Source organism: Salvelinus fontinalis, chromosome 26, assembly GCF_029448725.1.
Source record: "Salvelinus fontinalis isolate EN_2023a chromosome 26, ASM2944872v1, whole genome shotgun sequence".
Lineage (NCBI taxonomy): Eukaryota > Metazoa > Chordata > Actinopteri > Salmoniformes > Salmonidae > Salvelinus > Salvelinus fontinalis.
Genome location: NC_074690.1, coordinates 47556434 through 47572391, shown reverse-complemented (window position 1 = coordinate 47572391; position 15958 = coordinate 47556434).

Below are 15958 nucleotides of genomic sequence, written 5' to 3'. Positions count from 1 at the left end.
AAGGCGTCAGTCTTTATAGTAAGTACAGTGTCAAATGATAAGACATTTATGTTTGTGTTATAAATGACAACATTTAGTACATTTTATTTAAACCTTATTTAACTAGGCAAATAAGTTAAGAACAAATTCTTATTTACAATGACGGCCTACCGGGGAACCGTGGGTTAACTGCCGTTTTCAGGGGCAAAAGGTCAGCTCAGGGATTTGATCCAGTAACCTTTTGGTTACTCTAACCACTAGGCTAACCACTAGGCTACCTGCCGCCCTAACCACTCTAACCACTAGGCTACCTGCCGCCCCAAAGGGATCAGACTTTAAATTAAGTACAGCTTCACGCGATATGAATGACTGATGGTGTCTCATTTCAAACTAAGTATTACAGGACACTACATAAAGTGCCAATAAATAGGTTATTAACATTCTGCTGTTTTGTGAAGGTTATTTCATGATCCACAGTTTACTGTAGGGTGTGAGATGTATTTAAATGGATTGATGGACCTCCAAAGCTTGCGTTTGTGTGGGTGTGTTTGTCAGAACCAAGATGATTTGGAGTAGTCCAACCTGAGACTACTGCACCAGGCATTCCTCTTCTGTTCCCATGCTGGAGAGACAAGGGCTTGATTACAACCTGTTATAATGGTGCCAACATTTTGTGGTTGATCTTTCAGCGGGGGAATGTGTGAATGTGTCAAAGTGCTCTGTTGTCTCAACCAAGTCGGCCCCCAAACAATTTGATTTGCTGGTTTTAGACATTAAGTTTTCAAATATCTCTTTGTTGACTGTTGCTGGGTGTTATCGTCCACCATCAGAAACGGCCTGTACCCTACACTAAGTCTGACTTTTTCCTGTTGGTTGACCTAAACTGGGGCATGCTTAAAAAACCCTTCTGGATATGACCCTTCATCTCAATTTCCACATAAATGACACACCCAAATCTAACTGCCTGTAGTTCAGGACCTGAAGCAAGGATATGCATATTCTTGATACTATTTCAAAGGAAACACTTTGAAGTTTGTGGAGATGTGAAATTAATTTAGGATAATAACACAATAGATCTGGTAAAAGATAAAACAAACAATGTAGCTTCCCTACATAAAAGGTACTAACACGAGACGAGAACGCTGATCCAATGCCTCACAACACAGATGTGAACTATTTAACTAAAATAAGGGCCAAATTAGCAGCAAACACTGATCTAATGTCATAAGTGCACAAACCACACACAAAGTGAAAAAAATATTTACACACTGTCGACAATTAGAGGATTTAGAGCACCCACTGTCCTCTACACAAGATTGTGCTGCTGATGCCAAGTCCCATAGCAGTCTCAGTCTCGCACGACCCACGTGGAGTTCCAGGTCTCAGGCAGCCTCTGGAACTGCCGATCTGCGGCCAACAAGGCAGAGTTCATCTCAGCCTATGCTTCCCTCCAGTCCCTCGACTTCTTGGCACTGACGGAAACATGGATTACCACTGATAACACTGCTACGCCTACTGCTCTCTCCTCGTCTGCCCACGTGTTCTCGCACACCCCGAGAGCTTCTGGTCAGCGGGGTGGTGGCACTGGGATCCTCATCTCTCCCAAGTGGACATTCTCTCTTTCTCCCCTGACCCATCTGTCTATCGCCTCCTTTGAATTCCATGCTGTCACAGTTACCAGTCCTTTCAAGCTTAACATCCTTATCATTTATCGCCCTCCAGGTTCCCTTGGAGAGTTCATCAATGAGCTTGACGCCCTGATAAGTTCCTTTCCTGAGGATGGCTCACCTCTCACAGTTCTGGGTGACTTTAACCTCCCCACGTCTACCTTTGACTCATTCCTCTCTGCCTCCTTCTTTCCACTCCTCTCCTCTTTTGACCTCACCCTCTCACCTTCCCCCCCTACTCACAAGGCAGGCAATACGCTTGACCTCATCTTTACTAGATGCTGTTCTTCCACTAATCTCATTGCAACTCCCCTCCAAGTCTCCGACCACTACCTTGTATCCTTTTCCCTCTCGCTCTCATCCAACACTTCCCACACTGCCCCTACTCGGATGGTATCGCGCCGTCCCAACCTTCGCTCTCTCTCCCCCGCTACTCTCTCCTCTTCCATCCTATCATCTCTTCCCTCTGCTCAAACCTTCTCCAACCTATCTCCTGATTCTGCCTCCTCAACCCTCCTCTCCTCCCTTTCTGCATCCTTTGACTCTCTATGTCCCCTATCCTCCAGGCCGGCTCGGTCCTCCCCTCCTGCTCCGTGGCTCGACGACTCATTGCGAGCTCACAGAACAGGGCTCCGGGCAGCCGAGCGGAAATGGAGGAAAACTCGCCTCCCTGCGGACCTGGCATCCTTTCACTCCCTCCTCTCTACATTCTCCTCTTCTGTCTCTGCTGCTAAAGCCAATTTCTACCACTCTAAATTCCAAGCATCTGCCTCTAACCCTAGGAAGCTCTTTGCCACCTTCTCCTCCCTCCTGAATCCTCCTCCCCCTCCTCCCCCCTCCTCCCTCTCTGCTGATGACTTCGTCAACCATTTTGAAAAGAAGGTCGACGACATCCGATCCTCGTTTGCTAAGTCAAACGACACCGCTGGTTCTGCTCACACTGCCCTACCCTGTGCTTTGACCTCTTTCTCCCCTCTCTCTCCAGATGAAATCTCGCGTCTTGTGACGGCCGGCCGCCCAACAACCTGCCCGCTTGACCCTATCCCCTCCTCTCTTCTCCAGACCATTTCCGAAGACCTTCTCCCTTACCTCACCTCGCTCATCAACTCATCCTTGACCGCTGGCTACGTCCCTTCCGTCTTCAAGAGAGCGAGAGTTGCACCCCTTCTGAAAAAACCTACACTCGATCCCTCCGATGTCAACAACTACAGACCAGTATCCCTTCTTTCTTTTCTCTCCAAAACTCTTGAACGTGCCGTCCTTGGCCAGCTCTCCTGCTATCTCTCTCAGAATGACCTTCTTGATCCAAATCAGTCAGGTTTCAAGACTAGTCATTCAACTGAGACTGCTCTTCTCTGTGTCACGGAGGCGCTCCGCACTGCTAAAGCTAACTCTCTCTCCTCTGCTCTCATCCTTCTAGACCTATCGGCTGCCTTTGATACTGTGAACCATCAGATCCTCCTCTCCACCCTCTCCGAGCTGGGCATCTCCGGCGCGGCCCACGCTTGGATTGCGTCCTACCTGACAGGTCGCTCCTACCAGGTGGCGTGGCGAGAATCTGTCTCCGCACCACGTGCTCTCACCACTGGTGTCCCCCAGGGCTCTGTTCTAGGCCCTCTCCTATTCTCGCTATACACCAAGTCACTTGGCTCTGTCATATCCTCACATGGTCTCTCCTATCATTGCTATGCAGACGACACACAATTAATCTTCTCCTTTCCCCCCTCTGATAACCAGGTGGTGAATCGCATCTCTGCATGTCTGGCAGACATATCAGTGTGGATGACGGATCACCACCTCAAGCTGAACCTCGGCAAGACGGAGCTGCTCTTCCTCCCGGGGAAGGACTGCCCGTTCCATGATCTCGCCATCTCGGTTGACAACTCCATTGTGTCCTCCTCCCAGAGTGCTAAGAACCTTGGCGTGATCCTGGACAACACCCTGTCGTTCTCAACTAACATCAAGGCGGTGACCCGTTCCTGTAGGTTTATGCTCTACAACATTCGCAGAGTACGACCCTGCCTCACGCAGGAAGCGGCGCAGGTCCTAATCCAGGCACTTGTCATCTCCCTTCTGGATTACTGCAACTCGCTGTTGGCTGGGCTCCCTGCCTGTGCCATTAAACCCCTACAACTCATCCAGAACGCCGCAGCCCGTCTGGTGTTCAACTTTCCCAAGTTCTCTCACGTCACCCCGCTCCTCCGCTCTCTCCACTGGCTTCCAGTTGAAGCTCGCATCCGCTACAAGACCATGGTGCTTGCCTACGGAGCTGTGAGGGGAACGGCACCTCCGTACCTTCAGGCTCTGATCAGGCCCTACACCCAAACAAGGGCACTGCGTTCATCCACCTCTGGCCTGCTCGCCTCCCTACCTCTGAGGAAGTACAGTTCCCGCTCAGCCCAGTCAAAACTGTTCGCTGCTCTGGCACCCCAATGGTGGAACAAACTCCCTCACGACGCCAGGTCAGCGGAGTCAATCACCACCTTCCGGAGACACCTGAAACCCCACCTCTTTAAGGAATACCTAGGATAGGATAAAGTAATCCTTCTAACCCCCCCCCCCCCCCCTTAAAAGAGTTAGATGCACTATTGTAAAGTGGTTGTTCCACTGGATATCATAAGGTGAATGCACCAATTTGTAAGTCGCTCTGGATAAGAGCGTCTGCTAAATGACTTAAATGTAATGTAAATGTCTTTCTGCTGTGAAGCAGAGGGTAACAGTGCAAGTAGTACAGGGGATGGGAGATGTCTTGAGGCACAGAGTACAATGACACTGAGGCACATTCAGGTCTGCAGTTATGTATTTTGGTCAGGTGGGGGTGGGTGTGGAGCCAGAGATAGCATCATGGGTCAGACTGGAGGAACCAGTTCCTACGTTTGAATGAGTGAGGGATGGAGGACTTAATTGTGGTCTCTTTGGAGTTGGCTCCCAGAGGTCATCCGAGTCTCTACCTCTATTGAGAATTTAAAAAGTTTACTATTACTTATTTTATTTAACCTTTATTTTAGCAGGGAGTGAGCCCTGCATCAATATTTTTACGGATGAGCCTTGCATCAATACATCAAATACACAACACATATCTATAAACATATATTATATAGAATATTGGGAACACAATAATTCACTATAATGAAATATGTTAACCAATAGCTAACATAACATACACATAGGCTATGCTAATACATGGTATGCCTCAGGTCTATATATATATATATATATATATATATATATATATATATATAATGCAAAACGCTGTATACAACATGGATCATGTTAGGATATAAAAAAAATGATTTTATCAAACAAAACTATGCTATAAAAATTACAGACCTCTACATGCTTTGTAAGTAGGAAAATCGGCAGTGTATCAAATACTTGTTCTGTATATCAAGTATTTGATATACAGTGGGGAGAACAAGTATTTGATACACTGCCGATTTTGCAGGTTTTCATACTTACAAAGCATGTAGAGGTCTGTCATTTTTATCATAGGTACACTTCAACTGTGAGAGATGGAATCTAAAACAAAAATCCAGAAAATCACATTGTATGATTTTTAAGTAATTAATTTGCGCCCCCAGGTGGTAAATTGAGGTCATAGGAGAAAATAATTGAGGTCATAGGATTTTCCAATGGTTTTCTATGGGACTCCCTTATTATTAGGAACCCTGGTTGCAGTTACTATGGCTTCCACTAGATGTCAACAGTCTTTAGAAATTGTTCAATGTTTTTCTTTTGAGAAATGAAGAAGTAGTGCTATTCATTGTAACTGTCACTCCAGGTGGACTCTACTGTTTTGGTGCCCGTGAACTGGAGCGTGTTTCACGTTGTTTTTATCCGGTATTAGAAACTGTTTATTCCGTCTTAAATTTGATTGATTATTTACGTTTTAAGGTACCTGAGGTTGGATTAGGAACGTTGTTTGAAATGTTTGGACCAACATTACAGGTAACTTATTCATTACTTTGTAGGCATGTTGGGCGAGTTGAAACCGGTGTATTTCTGAATCAAACGCGCCAAATAAATGGACATTTTTGGGACAGAAAGAAGGACATTATCGAACAAAAGGACCATTTGTGATGTTTCTGGGACATTTGAGTGCCAACAGAAGAAGATCTTCAAAGGTAAGGCATTAATTATATCGCTATTTCTGACTTTTGTGGCGCACCTGCCTGTTTGAAATATGATTTTCATGTGTTTGTATGCAGGGCGCTGTCCTCAGATAATCGCATGGTTTGCTTTCGCCGTAAAGCCTTTTTGAAATCTGACACAGCGGCTGGATTAACAAGAAGTTAAGCATTATTTTGATGTATAACACATATATTTTCAAGAACGTTAAATATTTGAATTTAGTATTTTTGAATTTCGTGCTCTGCTGGCGTCCCACCTACCCTAGAGAGGTTAATAAAATGTGCATTTCAAAAGACAGCCATGCATTTTAAAACACTCTCCATTAAGAATGTAAATTGATGATCGTGTTGTTGCTATTTCATTCACAGCCATCCAAATGAGGATGCTCCACAAGGATATCTCAACCTGTTACTTTCTGGACATGAGCCCTATTCGTCCTCACCCACCACCACCAGTGGCATCAGCTCTGAAAAGAAAGATAAGAGCTCAAGCATGTCTGTGAAGGACTCCAGAGGACCACCAGATTATACACCCTATCTTGATGGAACTCTGTCCCCATCAACAACCACAGCATCGACTGGCAACATCCTTTGCTCATGAGGTACATTTTCCACTCACTAATGTAAAAAAATATTATGAATGCAATATGCATTATATATGAACGCAAATACAAGCAAGTTAAAAATCATCGCCAAGTAGCATTTCTGTAGCAACCTACAGGCAGAGTTTCTTCCACTGAAACTGATCACATCTTCTGCAGCAAAAATGATGACACTCCAACCCTGGTTTTTGAGACGACTGTCTATTTGAGTGACGAGTCTGTTGACGACAATGACCCTGCACTGACTAATAAGAAAGGAGAGGATGGAGAGTGGCAAGAGGGGGATGAAGAAGAGGATGAGGAGAATCTAGAGGAGGATAGTTCAGATGAGTAGGTGCTGTCGGATGAGGAAGACATTTAATAGGATGTTGTAATGGGGTATTGTTCTGACAACCCACATAACCCTGACGAACTACACCACTCTCACAACAAACCATCTCCCCCTCTGCCCAGACTGTGGCACATTCATTGTTCATACAAGGTACAACAAGGGGAAACGTCACGTTTGTGAGCACAAGATCAAGCCACACCGCTGTGTAGACTGTGGTCAGTGTTGTAGTACTGAAATGGGTGTAGAGTTTGAGACTTCTCCACCACCAATAACATGTTTATCCCTGTAAGTTCTGCCTCCAGCCTTTCAAGACCAAGTTAGACAAACTGGCACATGAGGAGAGCCATCCAGGTGAGGTGTCCATATTAGTGCCCTGACTGCTCGGAGAGACTAAATTACATGAATGAAGGAATAGGCACTTTTGAAGCTATCGGGGGCCAAGGTACATTTTTCATGACTGTGGCACAGAGTGGCATCATTTTACTACATTGAAGACACAAATGTTGGTCCACACTGGGCAGAAGCCCTACTCTTGCCAAGTGTGCCAAACATCTTTCATCCAGAAGAGCCTCCTCAAGTCCCACATGTGCCTCCACAAAGGGGAATGGCCTTTAAAGTGCCATCACTGTGAGAAGTGTTTAATTCACATCAGTCTGAAGAACCACATCAAACGCCATCATGGGCCCAGCTCTGAAGAGCAGAGAGAAAGAGAGAAGGAATTGGAGAGACACGAGACAAACTCTAGGACAGAGCATGAGAGAGAGGAGAAGGAGAGAAAGAAGGAGCTGGAGAGTGAAAAGGTGCCAGAGAGCGAGGAGGGGGAAGGGTCTAGTATTACTAAGGAATAGAGGGAGGGTCAGGAACCAAACTCGGTGACAGAACAGGAAAAAGTGAAAGGGAAGCATTTGTTTTTTTTTACTTTCCTTCCTGGGTGAGGATCAGAGAGAGAGCCCCCTCCTTCCACCAGAGAGCAAGAGGGGGAAGTTGGCAAGTTTTATAAATACCTTGCAGGAACTCTCTTTCCCACTCTGCAGAAATGGAAGTTAAAAATCCCTTTGTTACAACAGAGAGAGACTTTCAGTACTCTAACATCAAAAGGTTGGACATTGAGACAATATTTACAAGATGAAGACTGTGGGGATTGGTCGGGAGGGACCCATTTTCTCAAGTTTCACCTAAAATGACATACCTAAATCTAACTGCCTGCAGCTCAGGACCTGAAGCAAGCGTATGCATATTTTTGATACCATTTGAAAGGAAACACTTTGAAGTTTGTGGAATTAATGTAGGAGAATATGACACATTAGATCTGGTAAAAGATAAAACAAAATGTTTTGTTGTATCATCATCTTTGAAATGCAAGAGAAAGGCCAAAATGTAATATTCCAGGTTATGCGCAATTTAGATTTTGGCCACTACATGGCAGCAGTGTATGTGCAAAGTTTTAGACTAATTCAATGAACCATTGCATTTCTGTTCAAAATGTTGTATCAAGACTGCCCAAATGTGCCTAACTGGTTTATTAATAAATGTTGAAGTTCACAACTATGCACTCTCCTCAAATAATAGCATGGTCTTTTTTCCCTGTAATAGCTCCAGTAAATTGGACAGTGCAGTTAAATTAACAAGAATTTAAGCTTTCTGCCCATATCAGATATGTCTATGTCCTGGTAAATGTTCTTGTTACTTACAACCTCATGCTAATCACATTAGCCTATGCTAGCTCAACCGTCCTGTGGAAGGGACACCGATCCCTAAGTTAATGCAAAGAAACTCAAATAAATTTTACCTAATTTCTAACAGCATGTTACAAATCAGGCAGTAGTCTACACAGGCAGCACATTTCTGCCAAAATTGGATCATGAATGAATGTGTTTGTGTACCTGGGCCTGCCCCTTTTGTGATGTGAAATGACACATTCATGACTAGCTGTGTTCATGTCGCGTACACAGAGTCATACTTGCCTAACAAAACCAATACACTTAGGAAGACTTCTTAAACCCGGTCTGAGGCAGCAATGTCAGAGAAATGATTTAACAGCTAATACGGTTTAGACACAGCTCAAGAGTCAAACTTGTAGCTATCATCTATATCATCATCATTACTATCACTCTCATTGTATGTGAAAGTTCTCTGTCCATTACTTTACAACAAAAATGTAAATATGCCATTAAACAATGCAAATAAGAAGAGGCAGGAGAGAGTCTGACCCTCTTGTCCTACAGTAAAGGGAGAAATAAAGAGAATATTCAGGCTAATTTCAGCAAACAGACGGTCATTATCATTGATTGTCTGTGATACAAGCCAACTTCTCCTCTTTAACGACAAATTGGGTTGGCAGAAACGCAGGCAGATATGGAAACAGACTACCAACATTATCTTACCAGACAACTGGTAAAGAGTTTTGCGGAGGAAGTCCCGCCTCCATCTTGATCTTCATCATCTCAATTTTTATATTTTCAGTTGTATGGTCAGAGGGACTTGATACAAGCACTAACATTCAAACAAAGGGCATTCGTCACAACATTATAAGATACTGTACAGAACAATTGTTTGAAGATGTCATTAAACAATGCAATCACACTGACCAACAGATGAGGCAGGACTTGATTGTCCTAGGGAGGGAGTCTGATCCCCTTGTCCTAAAGGGAGGTTAATGTGAGCCAACAGTTGATTAATTACAGCAGGGATTCCTAACAACTTGCCCGAGGACTAGCCTGCCCTTTTTATAGTTTATAACCTGGCTGATGCGCAGATCTGTGATACACGCAAACAGGTCAGATAACCATTCTTTCTTCCACAATATTCAAACCATTCTTTCTTCCACAATATTCAAAACACAAACAATCAAGATGGAATTAGGGCCTAACTACCATCACATGTAAAACATGGGTTAGCCGTTGTTTTCGCGATTATTTCAAAACGACGGCAAGCTTGACTGCTGTTGCAAGGCCAGAACGCTCAAATCAATCCTACTCCTCAGCCGAACGTCCGGTGTGCTCTCCGAGAGCGAAACGGTCTGAATTTACAAACTGAGAATTTTTCTCTGAATGGAAACACCATAATATTAATCAAATGAATTAAGACAAATTCTTAAAATCAATCCCAAATACTGTGTCATTACAAAAACAAAAAAAAATCTCTGGTAATGCCAACACAGAATACTATCAAATGCTTCTTAAAGAGGCCCTCTGGTGGTCAAACTAGCAATAACTTGCAGTAACAGAAAAAATGGCTGAGAATTAAATGACGTGCCACAGAATGCTGCAGCAGCGCGCAGGGTGTGCCGCAGTATGATGCAACTTTTAAAGGAGGAACCACTGCATGGGCTTCTGGGAAGAAAACTGGTGAGTACTGTAGCTGTAGAGTCTAAGGCCTCAAAGTAAATGTTCAACTTTACTAAGGCTGGTATTTTGCTCGAACCCTTAAGTGATCCTAGCCTAAATCCGTATTGGATGTTCCATTGTACATGTGCGTTTATGCTTACACAAGCAAGCATGTCAAGAGAAGAAAACCAAGTATCCCGGCAGACTACAACTTGTTCAGAATGAGTCTGAGGTAATCAGGTAATTTTCAGTTCAATGTCAATGTCAGTCAGAATTGTTGTTGAGTTAGTCTGTAATGGTTTTATTACGAGTCACTGCGTCTTCCACTATTGTAGTGGCGATAGGTATGAAGAAGTCAATTTCATAGCTATGTTATCCATGGAGGAACTAACCTCACAATGGAAGTACTGGACCAGTCGTACACGGTGTGATCATGGTTCATGGCTTCTAATAGCTTTCCTCCTGATTGGAAGGTTCTATTTATTTGTGGCATGTGTGTTAACCATTGGAAGAGTGCTCTGGAGATTCCCTTCCCCGTGTTGCACTCTGAGTGACTCCTAACTACTATGTCGCTGTTGTCAAGGGTAATTTGATTGGTTAGGTCTCTAACCTTCTTACTGATTGTAGCTGGACTGACTGTTCCTGGCATTGGTACTGGTACTCAAGGGGACCAGTTATCCTACCAATTTATTCTGAAATATTATCCTACAGGAACACATGATTAGAGCATTTTACCAGTTGTATTGTAGTTGAACCTACACATGGCAAGGATTTACTATTGTTGCCATTTGTTTGAGGTGGAAGTCCACTGGAAATGTTATTTGTCACATACACATGGTTAGCAGATGTTAATGCGAGTGTAGCGAAATGCTTGTGCTTCTAGTTCCGACAATGCAGTAATAACCAACAAGTAATCTAACCTAACAATTCCACAACTACTACCTTATACACACAAGTGTAAAGGGATAAAGAATATGTACATAAAGATATATGAATGAGTGATGGTACAGAACGGCATAGGCAAGATGCAGTAGATGGTATAGTGTACAGTCTATACATATGAGATGAGTAATGTAGGGTATGCAAACATAAAGTTGCATATTTTAAAGTGGCTAGTGATACATGTATTACATAAAGATGGCAAGATGCAGTGGATGATATACAGTACAGTATATACATTTACATATGAGATGAGTAATGTAGGGTATGTAAACATTATATTAAGTGGCATTGTTTAAAGTGGCTAGTGATACATTTTTACATAATTTCCATCAATTCCCATTATTAAAGTGGCTGGAGTTGAGTCAGTATGTTGGCAGCGGCCACTAAATGTTAGTGGTGGCTGTTTAACAGTCTGATGGCCTTGAGATAGAGGCTTTTTTTCAGTCTCTCGGCCCCTGCTTTGATGCACCTCTACTGACCTCGCCTTCTGGATGATAGCGGGGTGAACAGGTAGTGGCTCGGGTGGATGTTGTCCTTGATGATCTTTATGGCTTTCCTGTGACATCGGGTGGTGTAGGTGTCCTGGAGGGCAGGTAGTTTGCCCCCGGTGATGCGTTGTGCAGACCTCACTACCCTCTGGAGAGCCTTACGGTTGTGGGCGGAGCAGTTGCCGTACCAGGCGGTGATACAGCCCGACAGGATGCTCTCGATTGTGCATCGGTAGAAGTTTGTGAGTGCTTTTGGTGACAAGCCGAATTTCTTCAGCCTCCTGAGGTTGAAGAGGCGCTGCTGCGCCTTCTTCACAACGCTGTCTGTGTGGGTGGACCAATTCAGTTTGTCCGTGACGTGTACCCTGAGGAACTTAAAACTTACTACCCTCTCCACTACTGTCCCGTCGATGTGGATAGGGGGGTGCTCCCTCTGCTGTTTCCTGAAGTCCACAATCATCTCCTTTGTTTTGTTGACGTTGAGTGTGAGGTTATTTCCCTGACACCACACTCCGAGGGGCCTCACCTCCTCGCTGTAGGCCATCTCGTCGTTGTTGGTAATCAAGTCTCGTCGTTGTTGGTAATCGATTAACAGCATTCTCACATAGCTATTCCTCTTGTCCAGATGGGTTAGGGCAGTGTGCAGTGTGGTTGCGATTGCGTCGTCTGTGGACCTATTGGGCCGGTAAGCAAATTGGAGTGGGTCTAGGGTGTCAGGTAGGGTGGAGGTGATATGGTCCTTGACTAGTCTCTCGAAGCACTTCATGATGACGAAAGTGAGTGATACGGGGCGGTAGTCGTTTAGCTCAGTTACCTTAGCTTTCTTGGGAACAGGAACAATGGTGGCCCTCTTGAAGCATGTGGGAACAGCAGACTGGGATAAGGATTGATTGAATATGTCCGTAAATACACCAGCCAGCTGGTCTGCGCATGCTCTGAGGACGCGGCTGGGAATGCCGTCTGGGCCTGCAGCCTTGCGAGGGTTAACACGTTTAAATGTTTTGCTCACCTCGGCTGCAGTGAAGGAGAGCCCGCAGGTTTTGGTAGAGGACTTCTTTTACGACCAGTGTGGTACACCTCAGTAATCTCTTAGATGTGTTCTAAGATTATCCCCTTCTAGGCGCCCGTCTGCTCCTCACTGTTCTCACAGGGGAATTTATAACTAGATTTGTTTTCTGCTCTGGCGGCCTCGTACGGTGTTGCATGTAGTCTCCCCCCCCCCACCGGCCTCGATGAGGCTCATCATGGGTCTGGGCTACTATTCCCCCTTTTGTGTCTTGGGACCCCCCACCAGCGGGTGGTGTGGTATCGGAGGCACAAACTAAAAGGTCGGCCCTAAGTACGAGTTGTCAGGGGCCGCGTTGTTATGAGAATGGCTGTAACCTTTCAACCAAATCTCCTGGTGTTTGTGCTTCAAAACGCTCAGTGGCTGTCGAGGCCTGTCAGTCACCACTGCGTCTGCGTGTGGCAACCTCTTCAATACCTGCGATCTGAGATGAGGATATCTGTCTGTGATATCACAAAGTGTCACCGGGTCAGTTGCTGGACTGACGCCATTAGTGTCATTGTAAGGGGTGACAGTCCCCCACAATGTGAAAGGTGTATCATCGGAAGCAGAGTACAGTCTGCACAACAATGTTTTTCTTGCTGAGATGTCCACAGTGCTTATGGAAGTGTCCGACGGGCAAGAGAAGTTCATCTTAACTACCGTATTGCACAACTGCAAGGAGGAGGGAAGTTGCTCATTCACAGAGACAGCTGGCTCGAAATCATGAAAAGAATGGTCAATCAGGTTTGCTGATGAAATGTGTCGAGATATCATAATATCTCTTTGGATCGAATTCGCACCAAGAGGTTTCGGAACATATTTTTCCAAAGGGGTGCTTTCAACAGACACCCCTCATGAATGACTGCGTTGTAGATAACATTAGGGGAAGACAGACAGTGTGGTCAGTGGAGAAGCCATCAGGGGGAGTAACCGAACCATCAAGTCTGCTCCGAGTAGCAGGGGTACAGATTTGAGGCTGGTAACATACACAGGGTGAACGAGCAATACGTCCTGGAAGTGTAGTTTCAGCATGACTCTCAATGTGAGAGGCGAGGTAGTCTGATTGAAACTGAGTGAAAGTGTAGTGTCACATCGTTCCACTTTTAAAGCCCTTTTGAGATCATCGAACAATGTTTGAGAGATGAGCGATATTGTCGCGCCCGAATCAATTAGCACATGACAAGTTAAGCAGTCCTCCAGGACTGTTTCCTGGTATGACCGTTTAGAGTTGCGTTTGGTGGACATATTCCCCACAAAGTGGAGTGGTCGTTCGCAACGACGTGATGTGCCATTTCTGTTCAAGGTGGAAGCAGATCGACTTTTTGGGTTTTGATTGGGCTTCGCTTTAACAAAGCTTTTGACCTTTTTCTTCACAACCTTTGTATCAGAGTCTATAGACAAAGCCTGTGGGCTTGTTTCTTGATCAAGCGGGCCCTGGATAGGGTTTCAAGTGAGGGCGGGAGAAATTAGAATTTCAACGTCCTTGCTATGGGTGTTAATTCCTGTAGACCTGGTGTCCGGTAAATCCCCATCTAGTACTTGTGACTTATCTTTAACCCTTTACTCACATTCTTCTCACTTTAGTTCTTCACGTAGTGGAACTTCTAGAGAACATTGGTCTACGTTTTGATCGTCCTTTAACCCTTTGTTACCCTTGTGCTCTGACACTTTTTTTGGGTTGGATGCAGGAACGTAGCAAACAGGTCGATTGTAGCGGTAGTCGTTTTGATGGTGACGTACTTTACAGTTATTTTGACCAGAATTGGAATCGTGGTTTCGTGGTAGAAACTGTTGTTGTGCGTCATCTCTCAATGCTCCAATACCTGATAATGCACCCTCTAACTGGAGTGAGTGCTCCCGGTCAAACTTCAAAACTGAGTGGTCAGGGCTCCTAGCATTGTAAGCTTTTGATGCCTCAAAATCTGTGCTTGCAAGCTCTCTGAGTTGTAAGATAGGCAAGACAACATGGGCTGCAAGTAGGTACTGAAGGTGAGATACATATTCGACAGAAACATTTGTTTGAATGGTAACAGCTCTTCCATTCCTGTTTCAATGAGTAAGCTAAAGTAAGCTGAACAAAGCCTATGATAGTAAGCTTGTGGGTGTTCGTTCCAAGCTTTTTTGACGGTGTTAGCCAGTGAGCTATCGTGTTTGTGAGTCGCAGAACCACTGAATTCTAATTTCAAAGCTGTGGCAAGTTTAGCACGGTCTTCTTTTAGCACGTTTTGCTGTTGTAGACAACTGAACCTCGTCACGTGTCTATTTGACATTCGCTTCAACAGGTAAACCCTGTCATAACCCATAGCGTTCGGGTAGCCATCCAATGCGTAGTCTATGTCAGATAGGAACGTTTCAGTATTGTTTGGCTGACCTGGAACGGGGTCAAAGGTGGGGAAATTCTTGACAAGTTTGTCAAGTTATTCTGCGGCAAGCGGACGGAGAGGGTTGGCTTCATTCTGTGGGGAAATTGGAAATTGGAAGGCCAAGAGGAGAAGCCAAGCTATGGCTTTGTTGGCCAAGAGGCACCATATTACTCAGTGCCAAATGGACAAGAGGAAAAGACTGAGGGACACATGAGGGAGGCAAAGTCTGAAACGTATCGCCTTTACTCCTTTGAGTACAGGGCTCCGGTTGCTTGGATTGGTAGTCACGCTGCAGAGCATGACCATTCTGGACTTCCTCCAGATGGTACCTAATGGTGGTATTCTGCTGCATTGCAGAGTTCACTTGAGTGCTGAGAGTACTGATTTTGGACAAATGAGTGTCGCACTTGCTCCTTTCGGTCTCATACTTATCTGTCATGGTTTGCAGATAAAGGTCTAGAGTAAGGAGCAAGAGATTCATTGATAAGATTTCCTCCGCTTGCTTAGAAATCAATATTTCCATCTTCATCACCTGATTTCTCTCATCATTTATTTGGTCAGCGACTTCAATGAGTTCTGATCTGTCATCCAACTTAGTTATTGTGTTCATTAACTGATAGTCTTTGGTCTGCTGCATTTTGAGTAGATTGTATCCTAGCATTAGAAATGTATTACTAACGTTACCCACTGGCTACATCAGAAAACACAGCTATTCTTATACAGCACAAGGGATTCAATACCACATTGAGCGCGGTTTTTACTAGTGACGTCTCACATTAACCCATTCGGCATACTTTGCTAGCATTATGTTGACCGGAGAGACACATGAAAACAGATACGCCTGTGGTCTACCCGCACTGGCAAAGTGCGGTAGGCAGACAGATAATACTTTGGCTCAGTCACCGAACAGATCTATCCTCTAATTTCTAACCTTACTGACTCTGTCACGCCCTGACCTTAGAGAGCCTTTTTATGTCTCTATTTGATTTGGTCAGGGTGTGATTTGGGGTGGGCATTCTATGTTTTTGTTTTCTATGATTTTGTATTTCTATGTTTTGGCCGGGTATGGTTCTCAATCAGGG